The sequence below is a fragment of the Danio aesculapii genome, chromosome 13 (genome assembly GCF_903798145.1).
Source record: "Danio aesculapii chromosome 13, fDanAes4.1, whole genome shotgun sequence".
Classification (NCBI taxonomy): Eukaryota; Metazoa; Chordata; class Actinopteri; order Cypriniformes; family Danionidae; genus Danio; species Danio aesculapii.
In genome coordinates, this window is record NC_079447.1 from 37,016,964 (window position 1) to 37,032,247 (window position 15,284).

At 35.9% G+C, this 15,284-nt stretch overlaps 1 pseudogene; it reads right to left on the reverse strand.

Annotated features, from left to right (window-relative positions):
* Nucleotides 1–565: 565 nt before the first annotated feature.
* Nucleotides 566–14,389, reverse strand: LOC130240136 (creatine kinase B-type-like; annotated as a pseudogene).
* Nucleotides 14,390–15,284: the final 895 nt, after the last annotated feature.

Below are 15,284 nucleotides of genomic sequence, written 5' to 3' on the forward strand. Positions count from 1 at the left end.
GACATCACTTGTTTCAAATTATATTAATTATTTAACCCAATTACCTTATTATTAGCCCCTAAAACTGCTCCTGTCCCAACTTTTTTGGAATGTGTTGCATGATGTGTTGCGGTTCCTGAATGACAGGAAAGGATTGTATATTTACAAATGAAAGGAAGTTGACCAGACCAAACATGAAATATATGTGTTCATATTGTCTGTAATGAATGAAGTCAAAGTAAATTTGAAATCCCTACTTTCATTTTTTATTTGCGTTTTCTATCCTGTCCCAACTTTTTTTTGATTTGGGATTGTAATTGGTGGAAAGGTGTGGTGAATCCTAGAATATTAACATTTAACATAATGAAGAAAGAAAAGCAAAAATCTGGTCAACAAGGGCTCAATTTTATTCTCTGCTTTTTTTATTTTATTCTCTATATCTATAACGCAACATATTAAGATCTCAGAGCAGAAACTTTATGAAGACTTTAGCAAACAAAGAAGTTAGCAAACATTCAGTCCAAGAATTAACAAAGGGGAGGTTAAAACAGAGGAAAAATGTGGTGAAGTGAGGTTAAATGTGTGGTCTACTTTTGAGCAGGCATCAGGTCATCTACAGACTGGCCTTTCTCCAGTCGTTTCTCCATCTCTATCAGCAGTTTGACTCCATCCACCACATCTGCACCAGCTCCACCTCAGAGAAGCCCAGACGGTCGGCAGTTAGAGATGTCAATAAACCACCACAACTGGCAGCAGTGTCCACACCACCCTGATAAACAAAAAGACAACACTTTTTTATTGCCAAAAGTTTTTAAAGCTGGAGTTTTGTCACAACAGTGGTAAAGTATCTACTACAGTTAAAGTTAGTCGAGTTCCTACCTGTTCCACGTTTTCTGCAGCCTCAATCTCTTGAGGATCTCCTCAAACTGCCGGTATTTGCTGAGGTTGGGGAGTTTGACATGTACTCCTGCACGCAGCCCTGTTCCGAGGTTGGATGGACAAGTGAGGACGTAACCAAGATGCTCATTCCACATAAATTGCATGACCCTTGTTTCTGAACAACTTCCTCAATCTGAAATGACAAGCAATGTGTTTATTGCAGCTCAGTTCAAGGCACCTTTATTATATACTTTGAACAACCATTTATTTTGAGTTTGAAATTCCAAAGCTAAATTTTACTAGACGAGTGTATAAGAAACACGGCACACTGAGGGACATATTCTGGTTACTAGGGGGTAATGCAAAGGGAAAAGCATAAACTAAAATAAAAATAATAACAGATTGTGGACTAAAATATAGCCTTGGTGTGAATGACTCATTCACATCGCACAGACAAACAGCAACATACTCTTCATTGGGTTTTGTCAGATCAGTGTTTTTAAAGTTGTTGGTGTCTATTGACGGCTGGAATTTCCAATTGTACGTGCTAGACCAACACTTGTTAGGTTGTAAAATTGTGCTTAATATGCTGAAAAACAAGACACTCCTCACATCCTCATTGTAGTCACTTTTAGATTGGACTGGGGTGATCAGTCTGATTGGTCTGTGGTTACACTGCCCTCTACGAAGCATGTTGTGACACATTCCTCCCACAAACATCATTCAATTTTAGGACCCCTATTTCAACGATATAGGTGAAAAGTCTAAAGTGCATGGCACAAAAGCATTAAGGGCATGTCCAAATCCACTTTGCAATTTTAGATGGAAAATATGGTTGCCACCCCGGCAAATACTCTAGCAGGATTGTGCTTATTCTCTTAATGAGTGTGTGTTGAGCGTAACATGCATTAAACCATAAGGTCAGAGGAACAGCCTGAAGATTTAAGAGGCAGAATTGTGGCAAGGCACAGATACTGTATGGCCAATTGCCACTTAAGGTGCCTATTAGCACAGTGGCCTCCATAATCCAAGGTTTCTTTGATCTCTCACCTGCGACACATGCTATAGTAAGAATATTAAAAGAAAGATACACACACTTCAGGATGCATTGGACATGTTTGTGTAATTCTATAAACGTGTTGAATAATACACAAGCCATTTGATAAAGTATTATAGAGGTTGTGTTTAGGCATTCATGAAATAAAAATATTAATAACTAATATTAATAAATAAACATAAATGGTTTTAAAATTGAGTAGACAGAGTAGTTTTTCCCAATAAGCAGAAATTGAAAACCTGGAGTTGATTCCCAGCAAAGCCATTATACAGAACCCTTAGTAAAGTGAGGAACGTGCTTTCCTCCAAGCTTTGATCACATCTGCCACAGCAGGCTGAATACACAACTCGCCTTTGTCATTTTAAGACCTAATCAAGCTTAAATGAAGACAATTATAACAAGGAGAGGCAGATTGATGAAACTCTGTCACAGACTCGCCGCAATTAACAGAAAGTAGTCAAAGCAATGGAGAACTTTAATCCATTTAAGTAACCCCAAGTAAAGCTTTTTGTGTTTCGAGTGCAGCCGTACTTGGCAAAGTTTTTTTTTCATTTAAGGTACTTTTCAAACAGATAAACTGTGTGAAAAATCCTGAGTTAATCATAATATTGCAATCATGCTATTAAAAATGTATTAATTGACAGCCCTCTCTCTCTCTCTCTGTGTGTGTGTGTGTGTGTGTGTGTGTGTGTGTGTGTGTGTGTGTGCGTGTGCGTGTGCGTGTGTGTGTGTGTGGTGTGTGTGTGTGCGGTGCGTGCGTGCGTGTGTGTGTGTCTGTGTGTGTCGTGAGCATTTAAAGCCGCAGATAACAAAAAAAAGCAGAATACTAACCCTTATAATAACCAAACTTTTAAAATGATTGTTTCTTGGTTGTGAACAGGTCTATTAGATCACTTGCATGACTAGTAGCAGTGATGTAATACCTTAGTAAGACCTATGCAGAAACGGGGTGAAGACTTCCTGCATTTTGCCACCTTTCTGCATGGAGATGACACGTAGATGGTCTTCCTCATTCACCCACACAAGGAATGTCTTGCTGTCATTGTGCTGGAAATGAGGAGAGTCAGAAAATCAGAGAGTCAGGAACGTCTTAAAAGCCCAGCACAGAAATGCAATCCTTAACTAAATAAATGCTTTCCTAGAGCGGAATGGTGGCAAAGTATGGAAAAAAAACTATGCAAATCAGGGTTCCCACTCTTTTTAAAAAATTATTTTCCAGGACATCTGCAGTATTTTTCAGATAATTCATGACGGAAATGGTCACAAACAGTTATTCTTATTAGTAGTAGGCTTAGGGGCCATTCACACAGAATGTGTTTTTCCTCTGCATTGAGGCATTTTTTTTAAAATAGTTTTTTATTGTAAACACACTTGATGGGCATGTTTGATCGTTCTTGTGTCTTTAAAAGCGATGCCCCACTTGTGCAGATGCATGAATTAAAATGACACATGGCTTTACTAAGTCTGTGTGGGTTATGGCACATTCCCTTATCAAATTATATCTCAACATTCTTTATTAAAGATGTAAAACCTACAATGTATAAACGATCTTAGTTGGTGTTAACACAAACAGAGGTGAGGGGCTGTAGTAGTTTAAAGTGAAAGTACCCATCCCATTACATCGGCACCAGCTCCATGTCCACAAATCCGCATTGGGTTTTAAATTAATCTTTCCAGTGTCCGTGGTCAACCCATACTTCTACTGATCTGTTCAGCCTATCTCTAAAAGCTACAGTAAAACTTGGCCTTTTCTTCAAATAGTTACATTAATTGTTGTTAGATTTGCAGTAATGGCTTAACCATTCTGAGTTAAATGCACACCGATCTTTCGTCATGTTTTTTTTTTATATCTTTTCATTAAAGTGGAAATTAATTACAAAATAATGTAAACTTGACTGACTGCTTCAATTTAATACTGAATCAGAACTACCAATACATGTTACCATAATAGCCATTAATCATTCTTTACTTTTCAATGAACATGAAACTGTCATAGTTTATTAAAGCATACAAATCCCTCGCAGCACATCAGCTGACACCTTCAGCAAACCTCCTAATACGTGCAGCACGAGGACTTTTATGATAATTTTTTGAGGATCAAAAGTGGTGGATCTGTTCAGCAAAATATTTGACTGTGTGTCACTGCATCTCAACGACTAAAATAATACAAAACACTATACCTAAAGCAATGTCCACTGTGCTGAACGAGAGCGCTTCTCTTCCTGTTAAACTAAATAGTTGATTCATCGATTGAAGCAAGCATGCTCGGCTCAGAGGGGTAAATGCAATGTGAGTGCGGGCTGTTAGGGGAGAGAGGAGGGGGAGCTAAAACTTTATTGTAGAGAGGCAGAAGCGGTTAAGGTTGTGCAATGAAATGAATCAAGGAAATATAATTTCATGAATTAAATAAATAACAGAAAAACAAGATAAACCAAGACAGAAGATTTGTAGGACCTGGAACAAACAGACAGGAAGTAGGTTGCTTTTCCATGACAATAACTTTTTAAAGTGGAAAAAGGAAAGCATTAAGGTTGAACCAAAACACTTACCAGATGCCTCTGGCATCAGGCCAATCACGAGCCATTCCTGATGGCTAACAGCAGAGGAGACACAGGCTTGTCGAACAGGAAGGGTCACGATAAGCTGCTGGCTGCTCTGCCTCTGTCATGTTCTTAAGGCATAGTATTTCCCTTTGAGATCCCCAGCCAGAGCCACCCAAAGCTACAGCAAACATGACATTATATATATATATAATATATATATATATATATATATATATATATATATATATATATATATGAACAAGTCACCATTTTTCTCAGAAAATATATTCTAAAGGTGCTGTTGACTAAACAAAAACAACCAAAAAAAATCCATATATGCAAAGAAAACAAAACTAATTAGGTTTACAAATTAAGTTATGTGTAAAAAAAATGAAATAACTAAGAAAATATTTTTTTGACAGCAAAGAAAAGGCAGTGAAAGCCCAGCAATTTATCTGATCAAAATTGCGATTTAAAATGTGACTTATTACCATTTCATAAAAGAGCTACAGGTTTGAGGAGGTGGAATTTACAGCAACAAAGAAAGACCAAGCATCATCAAACTGCATTTTCAAACTGCCCTAGCATTTTACAACTGTAATAAATGACATATTTGCATGCACCCACTTCTTCATCAAATTATTTAAGATGCTAGTTGTTACAATATTCTATAGTACAATATGGCATGTAATATAGTATTTTGAGGAAAATTTTTATTATATGTTGGCCCAAGGCTCATATAACACTGAAATGCAGCCTCTTTTAAATATCATCTATTCACATCTAAGATGTCATATTTAACCTTACATTTATATTTATTTGAATGATCTGATTTTTCCATATATTAAAAAATATGATATAATTTTTTGCCAAAATACATTAGCCGCATTTTCACTATCGCGCCTAAAGCGAGCGAGGCAGGGCCAGTACCGTTTCCACTGTCACTTCCGGGGCCTGATCGGGTCAAAGCGGGGCTTCCTTGGGGCCAGCGGCCGGCCTTTTTCGCCCGCCAAATACCTTGGGCTAAAGAGGGCCAGCTGGGGATTCGGGGTGGAGTGAAAAGAGAGGCGGACTTTGCCCGAGTCTCGTAAAGATGGCATGCCGTCATTACACTAGTTTTCCGATTGCACACGAGTACATGCAGCAAACAAATAAATAAATAAAAAAGGGGAAAAAAACATATAGCTGGTCAGTTTAAGATAGGCTATTCCATAAAACACCTTATAGGCTAGGGGTCTTTCTGCTTATGATCGCCCTTCTGTTTCCCTTTTAAATGTAAGGCTGTTGCATATAATAATAAAGTTTTAATTATAAGTGACATTTTTGTTGCGTCCTCGGTGTTTCAATAACGCACAATAATCGTTACATTATATTAAAGACACAGCAGCCAGTAAAGGTTGTCTAGAGTTTTTGTCAAGTTTAAAAGGTGTGTGCATTTAGATGCCTGTATGTGTATTTTAATAGTTTCGTAATGATGCGATGGTGTGCTTTAACTGCCTGATTCCCACTGAATTGGGACGTTCTGGGGCCAGGGTTTGCATGACGCACTGTGAGCTACTAGCCAGTGGAAACGCGACATGATTTCGGCCTCAATGCTCAACCTCCCGGGCGATTGGCCCGGCCGGGCCCATTAAAATTATTGAAACCAAAATGTCCAATGAGTGGCGCCAAATCTCCATCTTTGTCACTGAATTGTACATTCAGATTCGTTCGAATCGGCTCATTTATAAATGATTAAGTGGCTCACTATGAATGACTTGCTCCGAGATTTCTTGTTAACCTCGATTGTTAAGTGCTTAAAACTTTGTTTTTCAAATGGTAACAAAATAAGAGGTGTTAAAAAGTCTATATTGTTGTGAATAGTAATTAATAATGTTTGTTTTATGTGACCCGAAACCGAAAGCAGCCTTCCTGATACTAATAGCTAAAATACATATGAGTTTAATTTTACATTAGGCTACATGTAGATAAAAAAAAAACATTTCTTTTTACCTATTTCCAGACAACTACCATCCCCCCCCCCCCCCCCCAAGCCCCCCTTCCCCACCACACACACACCCCCATTGACACAAGTTTTTCCTCGCCGCTGTTGCCACTAGCTTGCATGGTTTGGATCTATAGAGCTGCGCATCGGTGGATTTTGCTCTTTGGTGTTGGACTCTCAGTCGTGATTATTAAACCACACTGAACTAAGCTAAACTGAACTGAAACTACACTGTTTTCAATTTTCCCTGATCTCTTATGTGAAGCTGCTTTGACACATCTACATTGTAAAAGCACTATACAAGTCAAGGCGAATTGAATTGATTTAATGTAGTTCAACATAATTTATTTGCATTAAATCTAGTTTAAATGCTGATAAAACAAAACTATGTTGTTTTGTCTGTGGAAAATATGTTATTTTCCAAGTCAAAACAATTCATCAAAATCTGTTCTATTGCTACTAGATTTAGTTTGTGTACGAGTACAGGTATCTTGGAATTTTTAATGATGAGACCCTTGCTTTGGCCCTCATGTTCAGCAATTAAAGCGTTAACAAAAAAATAAAAAGTGATTTAGTAGGGCAATTAATAGATTAGTAATTGAAATCGACATTCAGAATCTATGATTGATCAATATTTTACCACGTGTGGAGTCACATGACCTGCTCCGTTTAGGCTGATTTCAACTTGTGCGTTGAGCTCACAGGTATGGTCCAGCACACGCCTTGCACACCTCTCAAAATAATGTAACTTCATTTGCCCAGCTCTAGATTTTAGGCTTCTATAATAGAGTCAAATCTTGCCTTTCTTTTGAAGCTAAAAGAAAGCTTGTTGCTGCAACTTTTATATCTGTATTGGACTAAAGCGGTGTTATTTATATGCATGCTTCATTTCAGAGTGTGCACTGTTTACATGGTGCCATTTGGTTTAAAACAAATCTTCAATCCCTCACTCATCATTGTGCGTTGTACATGCAGATGGTCTGCTTTGTCCACTTGTAGGCTCAAGCATTTGCATATCTTTGTTAATAAATCTATTTAGGGTTCCTCTTTCATATCTAAAACCTTACATTTGTAAAAAAAAATCTGTCTCTAGCTATAGCCTTCAGTCTCAGGAAGTTTATTTATTGTCAATACCAGTGTGCATACTGAAATGGGAAAAAAGGCTTTTAAATATGCAGCACATTTTTGCATGGAATAACCTCCAAACCAAAGTTGCCGTTTAAATAATTGGTTTCACTTCATGCTTTTAAAAATATTTTAAATGATTTGGAGTTTAAAACTTTGGCCTGTAGATGTTCTGAATAGTTTTTAACTGTCATTGTATGTGTGCTTTGATGGATGAATGATGTTACCTGTTTTTTGTTTTTGTTTGTTTGTTTGTTAAACCCATGTGAACTGTATACTGCCTAATCTTGGCCAGGACCGTTCTTGTGAAAGAGATTATTAATCTGAATGTGCTTTTCCTGGTAAAATAAAGGTTATAATATCATAGGGACACTTGACATAAACACAATGACAACATATAGAACAAAACACAACACAGACACACCCTAACATGTCACACATATAATATATCTACTAAAACAAACATATTACCTCACAAACTGTATTGTAATAAAATAAACCATATGAACATTTTCATATTAGTCAATAATATTACCAAATGAATTTAAAAACTAATTAAATATAAATTTGCACACATTTACACAAGTAAATAAACAGACTCAATGATGGGCTAAAAATCTGCTGAAATCTGTGTGCCAGATTTAGTGTAGGCCTAGTCATAACAGACTTATGTTGTGCGGAATTGTGTTGAGTTTTGAAAATGTGACTACAGATTGGCAATTGAAAAAAAACTGTACCCTTATAGTTAGTATTACCATCAAACTACAAAATCACATTTCAGTGAAGTGACAGTACTATAAGCTTGAAACAGTAAACTATCCAGATATCCATGGGATTTCTCAGTTTTCTATACAGTTCAGCATGGACTATGAAACCTGGGATGTCTTTCTAGGTGTGTCTCATTTCAGAGGCTGCATCCACCAAAGGATGCAGACTTCAAAGGTGCATACTTCAAAGTCCAAACAAGCCGAACCAAGCGCTTTAAAATGAGACAATCTAGCCCACGGAGACAGATGTCATCACCTAGCAACCATAACAGCTGCCATTAATAAGCACTTATAAAATCTGTAATGACTTTAAAAGTAAGTGATTTTAAAACTTATTTCAAGCGATCTGAAGGCAAAGCAAGGTTTATAAACACTTGAAATATATTTCCTTTGATCCATACATGTACACATAAAATGTAAACTGTCTATTATAATTACTTTTTTGTAAGACATGTCACACTCTTTTTGTTTGTTTTTTAACACATGTTTAGATATCCAAGTAAAATAAAACCTAATTCATACATTTAATCTGGAGGTTTTTTTAAAAAACGCCCTGCCATTATCAGTGGGCAATGAGTCTTGGGATGTTCGAGGCCGCAAAGGATCTACCGGTTGTACCCTTCAAATCCTGGGAAATGAAGGATGCATTTTGAGGCTGCATTTGATGCAGCATTCTAATTGTTTTGCAATGACACAGCACCCTTCAAATGCATCCTTTGGAGGATGCAGCCTCTGAAATGAGACACAGCTGATGTGTAATATGCCTGCTGTTATACCTTGCACAGAGAGCTTCTCTACAGCTCTCCTCTCTCCACGGCTGCAGTGTGGTGGCAAACAGAATCCACGGATACTCCTGCCAGTTCTGACGCGAGAGCTCAGCACATAATTGGGATCCAGTTCATCGCCCCCCTGCAAGAACAGAACGTTTAGACTTTTACAGTGTTGCTGCAATCAATTTTATACAATCAAATTGAAGACCTGAAAAAAATTTAATTAATACTCTACATTAGGATGTGCAATAGCAACACAAAATCATACATCAATCTTTTGACATTTTTGTAATTAATCTATACATTATTTTTTATAAAAATTAATCATCTAAATAAACAGGCTAACAAGTTCAACTTATAAATTAATGGAATACGCCTGAACGCAAATGACATGATATTCACATTTTGGGTATTTTATATTACCTATTTTATTTTTAAAATAGTGTCTCTGCTATCAGTTTAGATGATAGTTATGATTATTGTTAAAATAATGAATATGAAGTAAAACAGTAGGTGGTGACAAGTATTAAGGAGTGTCACTGAGCCTGCATAGCTCAGCTTGTGATCTCAGATTGTGAATATTTAGCATTTTTGCTGACAAAAACAGCATAACAGTACAAATTCTGAATATTTATTAATGATTGTCAGTTATAGTTGTATAGACTAAAATAAGTACGATGTGTAACCATGCGATATATGGGAAAACAGCAATCCAAATCACATTTTTAAAAGCCTAAATAGATTTTAATCAACAGCGTTATATAAATAATTAAATGTAAGAAAACATGACCATTTTTGGATAAAAGTTCATTTTTTCTGGACCATTTGTTATGTGATAAAATTATTTTTATAATTACATTTTTTTTCTGTCCTCCTCCGTGTTTCATATGAAACATAATTGCATATTTGTACTACCCACTGTGATTGGTTTGCATTGATGATGTTCACTGACTAGTATTTTTAAATATTATATAAATATTATATAAAAAAAATTTCTCTGTATATGTCTGATGACGATCATGGAACCGAAACGTAATATATAATAAAATGTTCTTACAGCAAGTATTGATAGTATGCTGTATTGTTTGTTTCCATTTTGCACATTTTCACTTTGTGTAATATAAACCTTTACAATATTTTCATTACTGTTATACTGTAAATAGTACATAAATAGTGCAAGGAAAAAACATTAATATGCAATTTTTTGCACACAGCAAAATGCTTTCTAGGGATATATTCTGTAGTGGTGGGCAAAGCGAAGCTTCATGAAACAGTTGAAGCAAATGTGTCGAAACTTTGAAACGTTTCGAAACCCCACTCTACAGTGACACCTAGTGGTCATTTTTTTATGTATTGCTCTGAGGCAGTTAAGCAAATTGAGGTAATAAACCCCACGTTGTAGAGTTGAGGTTTCAAGTAATTTAGTGAAGTGGTGAGAGTTCCTGACTAGCATGCAGAGATAATGGGTTGGAATGATGCAGCTATAGATGTTTAGATGTATAGATGTTTTTAAATGTTCTGTTCTTGTAATGTGTTTTGCTTTAACTTTGATCTGACATCTAGATGAACACTTTGTGAATGTCTTGTTTTGGTCATAAAAAGTAACATTAAAATACATCAAGTAATAATTTCAGAGTATTTGTACAAGTCTGGATTCCAACCCGGCCATTTGCCGGTGATTTAATTTCTCGGTGGTTTGATGGTAGGCCTGTCACAATAATCAATATATAGACTTATCGCACAACACATGGACATGACCTCAATCATTTTTGGTGATTCAACATATAATCGCCCATACATAAAAACCAATTCTAGCAACATTTTAGCTGTTTGCACAACCCTTTATCTCTATTTGAGGTGCCAGTGTCAGTATGGTTAAAAAGAAGAACACTATAGTTTTTACTATAAATTACTATAGTATATTTTCATGTGGGTATCTGACAACTAAAAAACAGATCTGGTAGCAAATATCGCAACCTCTGTTACTTTTTACCTGGCACTTTTTTGTTAACATTTATTATTATTTATTTGTAAAAATTGTATTTGTATAAAATAAAATAAAAGTTGTTCCATTTAAAACACTGGTATAAAAACTTGGAATAAATAAGTTTGTGATATAAAATGAAATAATAACAAAAATTATAAGTAAAACAGGACAGATCATTTTATCTGGGTGCACTGGGGACAGGTGGGTAGAAATGTCTTCTCTACCTCTAAAGTGGGGAATGGCAGAATAAGTTTGAGAAACACTGAGCTAGAGGAAACCCAGATGGTCAAAACTCAAATGTAATTGCTATTATGCTGCAGAACCCATAGCCTAGCTCAGCAATCATAATATTTAGGCTTATAACGGTATGTAAATCAAACTGAAAATTTAAAGCATGAAAATTATGAAACTAATTAATCCAGGACATTTGGTCATTTCTATCAAATTCCAGGACATTTCCAAGACTGGAAAACAACCCTCTAAATGTCAAGGTTTTCTAGGACCTGTGGGAACCCTGTGTAATCCTGTAAAATACCAAACACTATAGTGTAAGTTTTAAGACCTCTCACGAGTAAAAATAAAGCTTTTTATGATCCTAAATTTTAAAAATCTAATGTAATACTCTTGTAAAATACCCTATTTTAAAAAAGCAATCACAATTAACCCAATTTTAATGATCTAGTATTAAATACTCATAAAAAGATGATATCATAAAGATGTCTGCACAGTGGCAGTCACATGGGGCCAATTTTCAGACAAAAATATGTCAGAAGTACATGTACAAGTAATCCACCCCTTCAACTGCTTACCTTGAGGTTACTGGGGTTGAGGTCAGTCTTGTGTTTGTCTGTAGGCTTGTATCCTCCATGTCGTTCCTGAATAACAGGGTCCAGTAGCTCCTTGAACACCTCGTAGGTCTCCTCATCCCCAGCCACACAACCCACAGTCATAATGAAGGGGTGGCCTGAGATGGGAAACAAGCCAGGGCACACAAATTAGGAGCCAAGCAAATAAATCCATGCCTAACATTACTTAATGTTTACATTCTGAACTATCTGAAACCTGACCCTGACAGGATTAGGGCATGTTCTTTTACCAGGATTATCTACGCCAGTCTGAATGACATTATCTATGGTGAAGCCACTGGGTGTGCAGCGCTGATGGAGGCGCTTGTACATATCCAGAGTGAGGACCTTGGCCATGTGGTTGTGGTGATGTTCAAGGTCTGGGAACTCATCCTCAGCTGACTGCTGCTTGCTCAACCTGGCTAGCTTAGCATTGCTGAATAAATATAACAACACATGGGGTGTAAAAATATCACTCTGCTGACAAAGTAAGTAGTCACTTGTCATGGCCTGATTCAGTTAACACCATTGTCTTACCAAATACTTGGTTTTTACCAAAAAGATGAGAATGCTCATTGGTCATGATCTGTTTTTAGGTCAAGTTGTTGACATGGAACATAGTCAATATAGAAGACAGCTAGAATTGCTATTTCCATACTACAGCACTATAACAAAGATTCAGCAAGGTCACTGTCAAATGTTCGGTGGGGAAATAACAAACAAACGTTTCTTTCTGACTGTAGTGTCAACGTTATTGCAACACAACTATGTTATTAAAGTGCACGAGAGGTGGGCTTTGGAGAGTTTTGAGTTGCGTCGATGTCTTTACCTGGGTTATCTACCCCAGTCTGGATTACATCATCCAGTGTAAACCCGCTGGGTGTCTGTTTGGAGCGTAACTTTTCATACAGTCCTGGAGTGAGGATCTTGGCCATATGGTTGTTGTGCTTGCTGAGGTCGGGGTATTCCAGCTCAGAGGAGTACTTCATCTTCAGCTGGTTGTGGTTGTTCCCAAAAGGCATGGCTGTTGTTTCCTGAGTGTGTTAGGAATGTGATTGAAAAAATCTGGGGTTACACTGAATGTGAAGCAAAGCCAATAGGTTTAGTACTAGCTACCATTCTAATTAAATCATTGAATAAATAGAAATAAAAATGACTTGTTTTTTCTATATATGGTTATATAATATATGGATGACGGTGCTGAATAAAATTTGGAAATATGTAAACAATTTCAATAAAACTTGTAAAATGTCTTCTTTGAATCCACAGTGTGAAGAATAAATCAACAATACATTCTTATTTGTGATTCAAATGCTTGGGACATGGTCATTTAAGTTTGTTGGTTGTGGGCCATTTAAGTTTGTTGGTAGTCACAAAGTTAGATGTGACTTCATAATGTGAAAATTTGTTAAAAGGAACTATTTGAAGTTAATATCTGACAATGGGTAGTTGAAAAACTTATTAGAATAATTTAAGTTTTTTGATTTATTGCATAATATGATATCTAAAATATATTTTTTGTTACTGGTTCTGCTTAATGTAAAGTCAGGAGGTTTAACACCAACCATCATCTTGACTTCATCTTTGAACAAACTCCGCAACATTAAAAGCAGGCAAATTAAGTAAAAGGGAAAGAAATAAGTAAACCATATAATGCTTATACCAGGTAAATCAGCAGTCCTCAAGTCCAACATTTCAAGATGTGAAAAAGATTATGAAAACAAATATATTTGTAAACAGGTACTACACTGTATTAGAATAATGACTGATTTGTTTCATATGTACAAACATCGTTATGTAAAATGATTTTTCACCCAAATATTTACTCAAAAGTACTAAACAACTCTGCAATCGCTGACAGGAATCTGAATCGGAAAAATATTACATTGCGAATTTCAATATCTTTTTGAATGATGAAGTAACGAAAGCTCAATCTTTATTAATCGACAGTTATGTGCAGTACAACTAAATTGCACAAATCTTTTCCCAAAAGCACTAATCGATGCTACTAAATGGATGACTTATAACTGGGCGTCTACGTACTGGACGGCACTTCTTCAGCGAAAGAGTGAGCTGTCACTTATGAATGAACACGGGGCGCTCTCTTCAAGGAGTCTAAAATTGTTCAGAAAAAGACCAACAAAACCACAAAGCATCGTTCTCAACAAATTAATGTCGTATACTAACCCCATCTATCTTAATTCATGCGTCAAATGGCCTTCATACAAAGATACACGGCAAGCACATAAGCCGTTTAGGATAATGTATTTAATTTTACAAAGAAAATTTTAACTGCTCGCTTAAGCAGAAATAAAAACTTCTCCGTAAAACTTACCGAGGCCTGCAAGAACTAGGTGGAAGACTGTGCTGAGACAAAGATCGCTATTTTTCCGGTAGGAGTGAGGAGTGTGGCGTCTGTTCGCTCTCCAGCAGTCCAGCACTAGATCTTGATGAAGCATTTGTTTTATAGTACAGGAAAGCCACTCCCATTGGCAGCTTCTTACAGTGCATTCGTTCCATAGGAAGAAGTTTCACGGCTTTCAACAAATATGCAATGTGTATATCACACACACACACACAAGTATATACAACTAAACTCCGTATTAATAGCCCCCTGTTTATTTTTTCCCCAATTTCTGTTTAACGGAGAGATTTTTTCAACACATTTCTAAACATAATAGTTTTAATAACTCATTTCTAATAACTGATTTATTGTATCTTTGCCATGATGACAGCACATAATACTTGACTAGATATTTTTCAAGACACTTCTATACAGCGGAAAGTGACATTTAAAAAATTAAAAAAATTAACTGAGTTAATTAGGTTAACTAGGCAGGCTATGGTAATTGTATAATGATGGTTTGTTCTGTAGACTATTAAAAACAAATCTAGCTTAAAGGGGCTAATAATTTTGACCCTAAAATGGTTCATAGAAAATTAAAAACTGCTTTTATACTAGCCAAAATAAAACAAATAAGACTTTCTCCAGAAGAAAAAATATTATCAGACATACTGTGAAAAGTTCCTTGCTCTGTTAAACATAATTTGGGAAATATTTAAAAAAGAAAAAAAAATTCAAAGTGGGGCTAATAATAATTCTGACTTCAACTATATGTGTATATATGTGTGTGTGTGTATATATATATATATATATATATATATATATATATATATATATATATATATATATATATATATATATATATATTTATTTATACTCTCCGTTAAACAGAAATTGGGGGTAAAATTAACAGGTGGGTTAATAATTCTGACTTCAACTGTATATATAATGCACGTTTGATTGAATGATTGAATGAAGTTTCTATTCTAGTTAATTGAATTCTA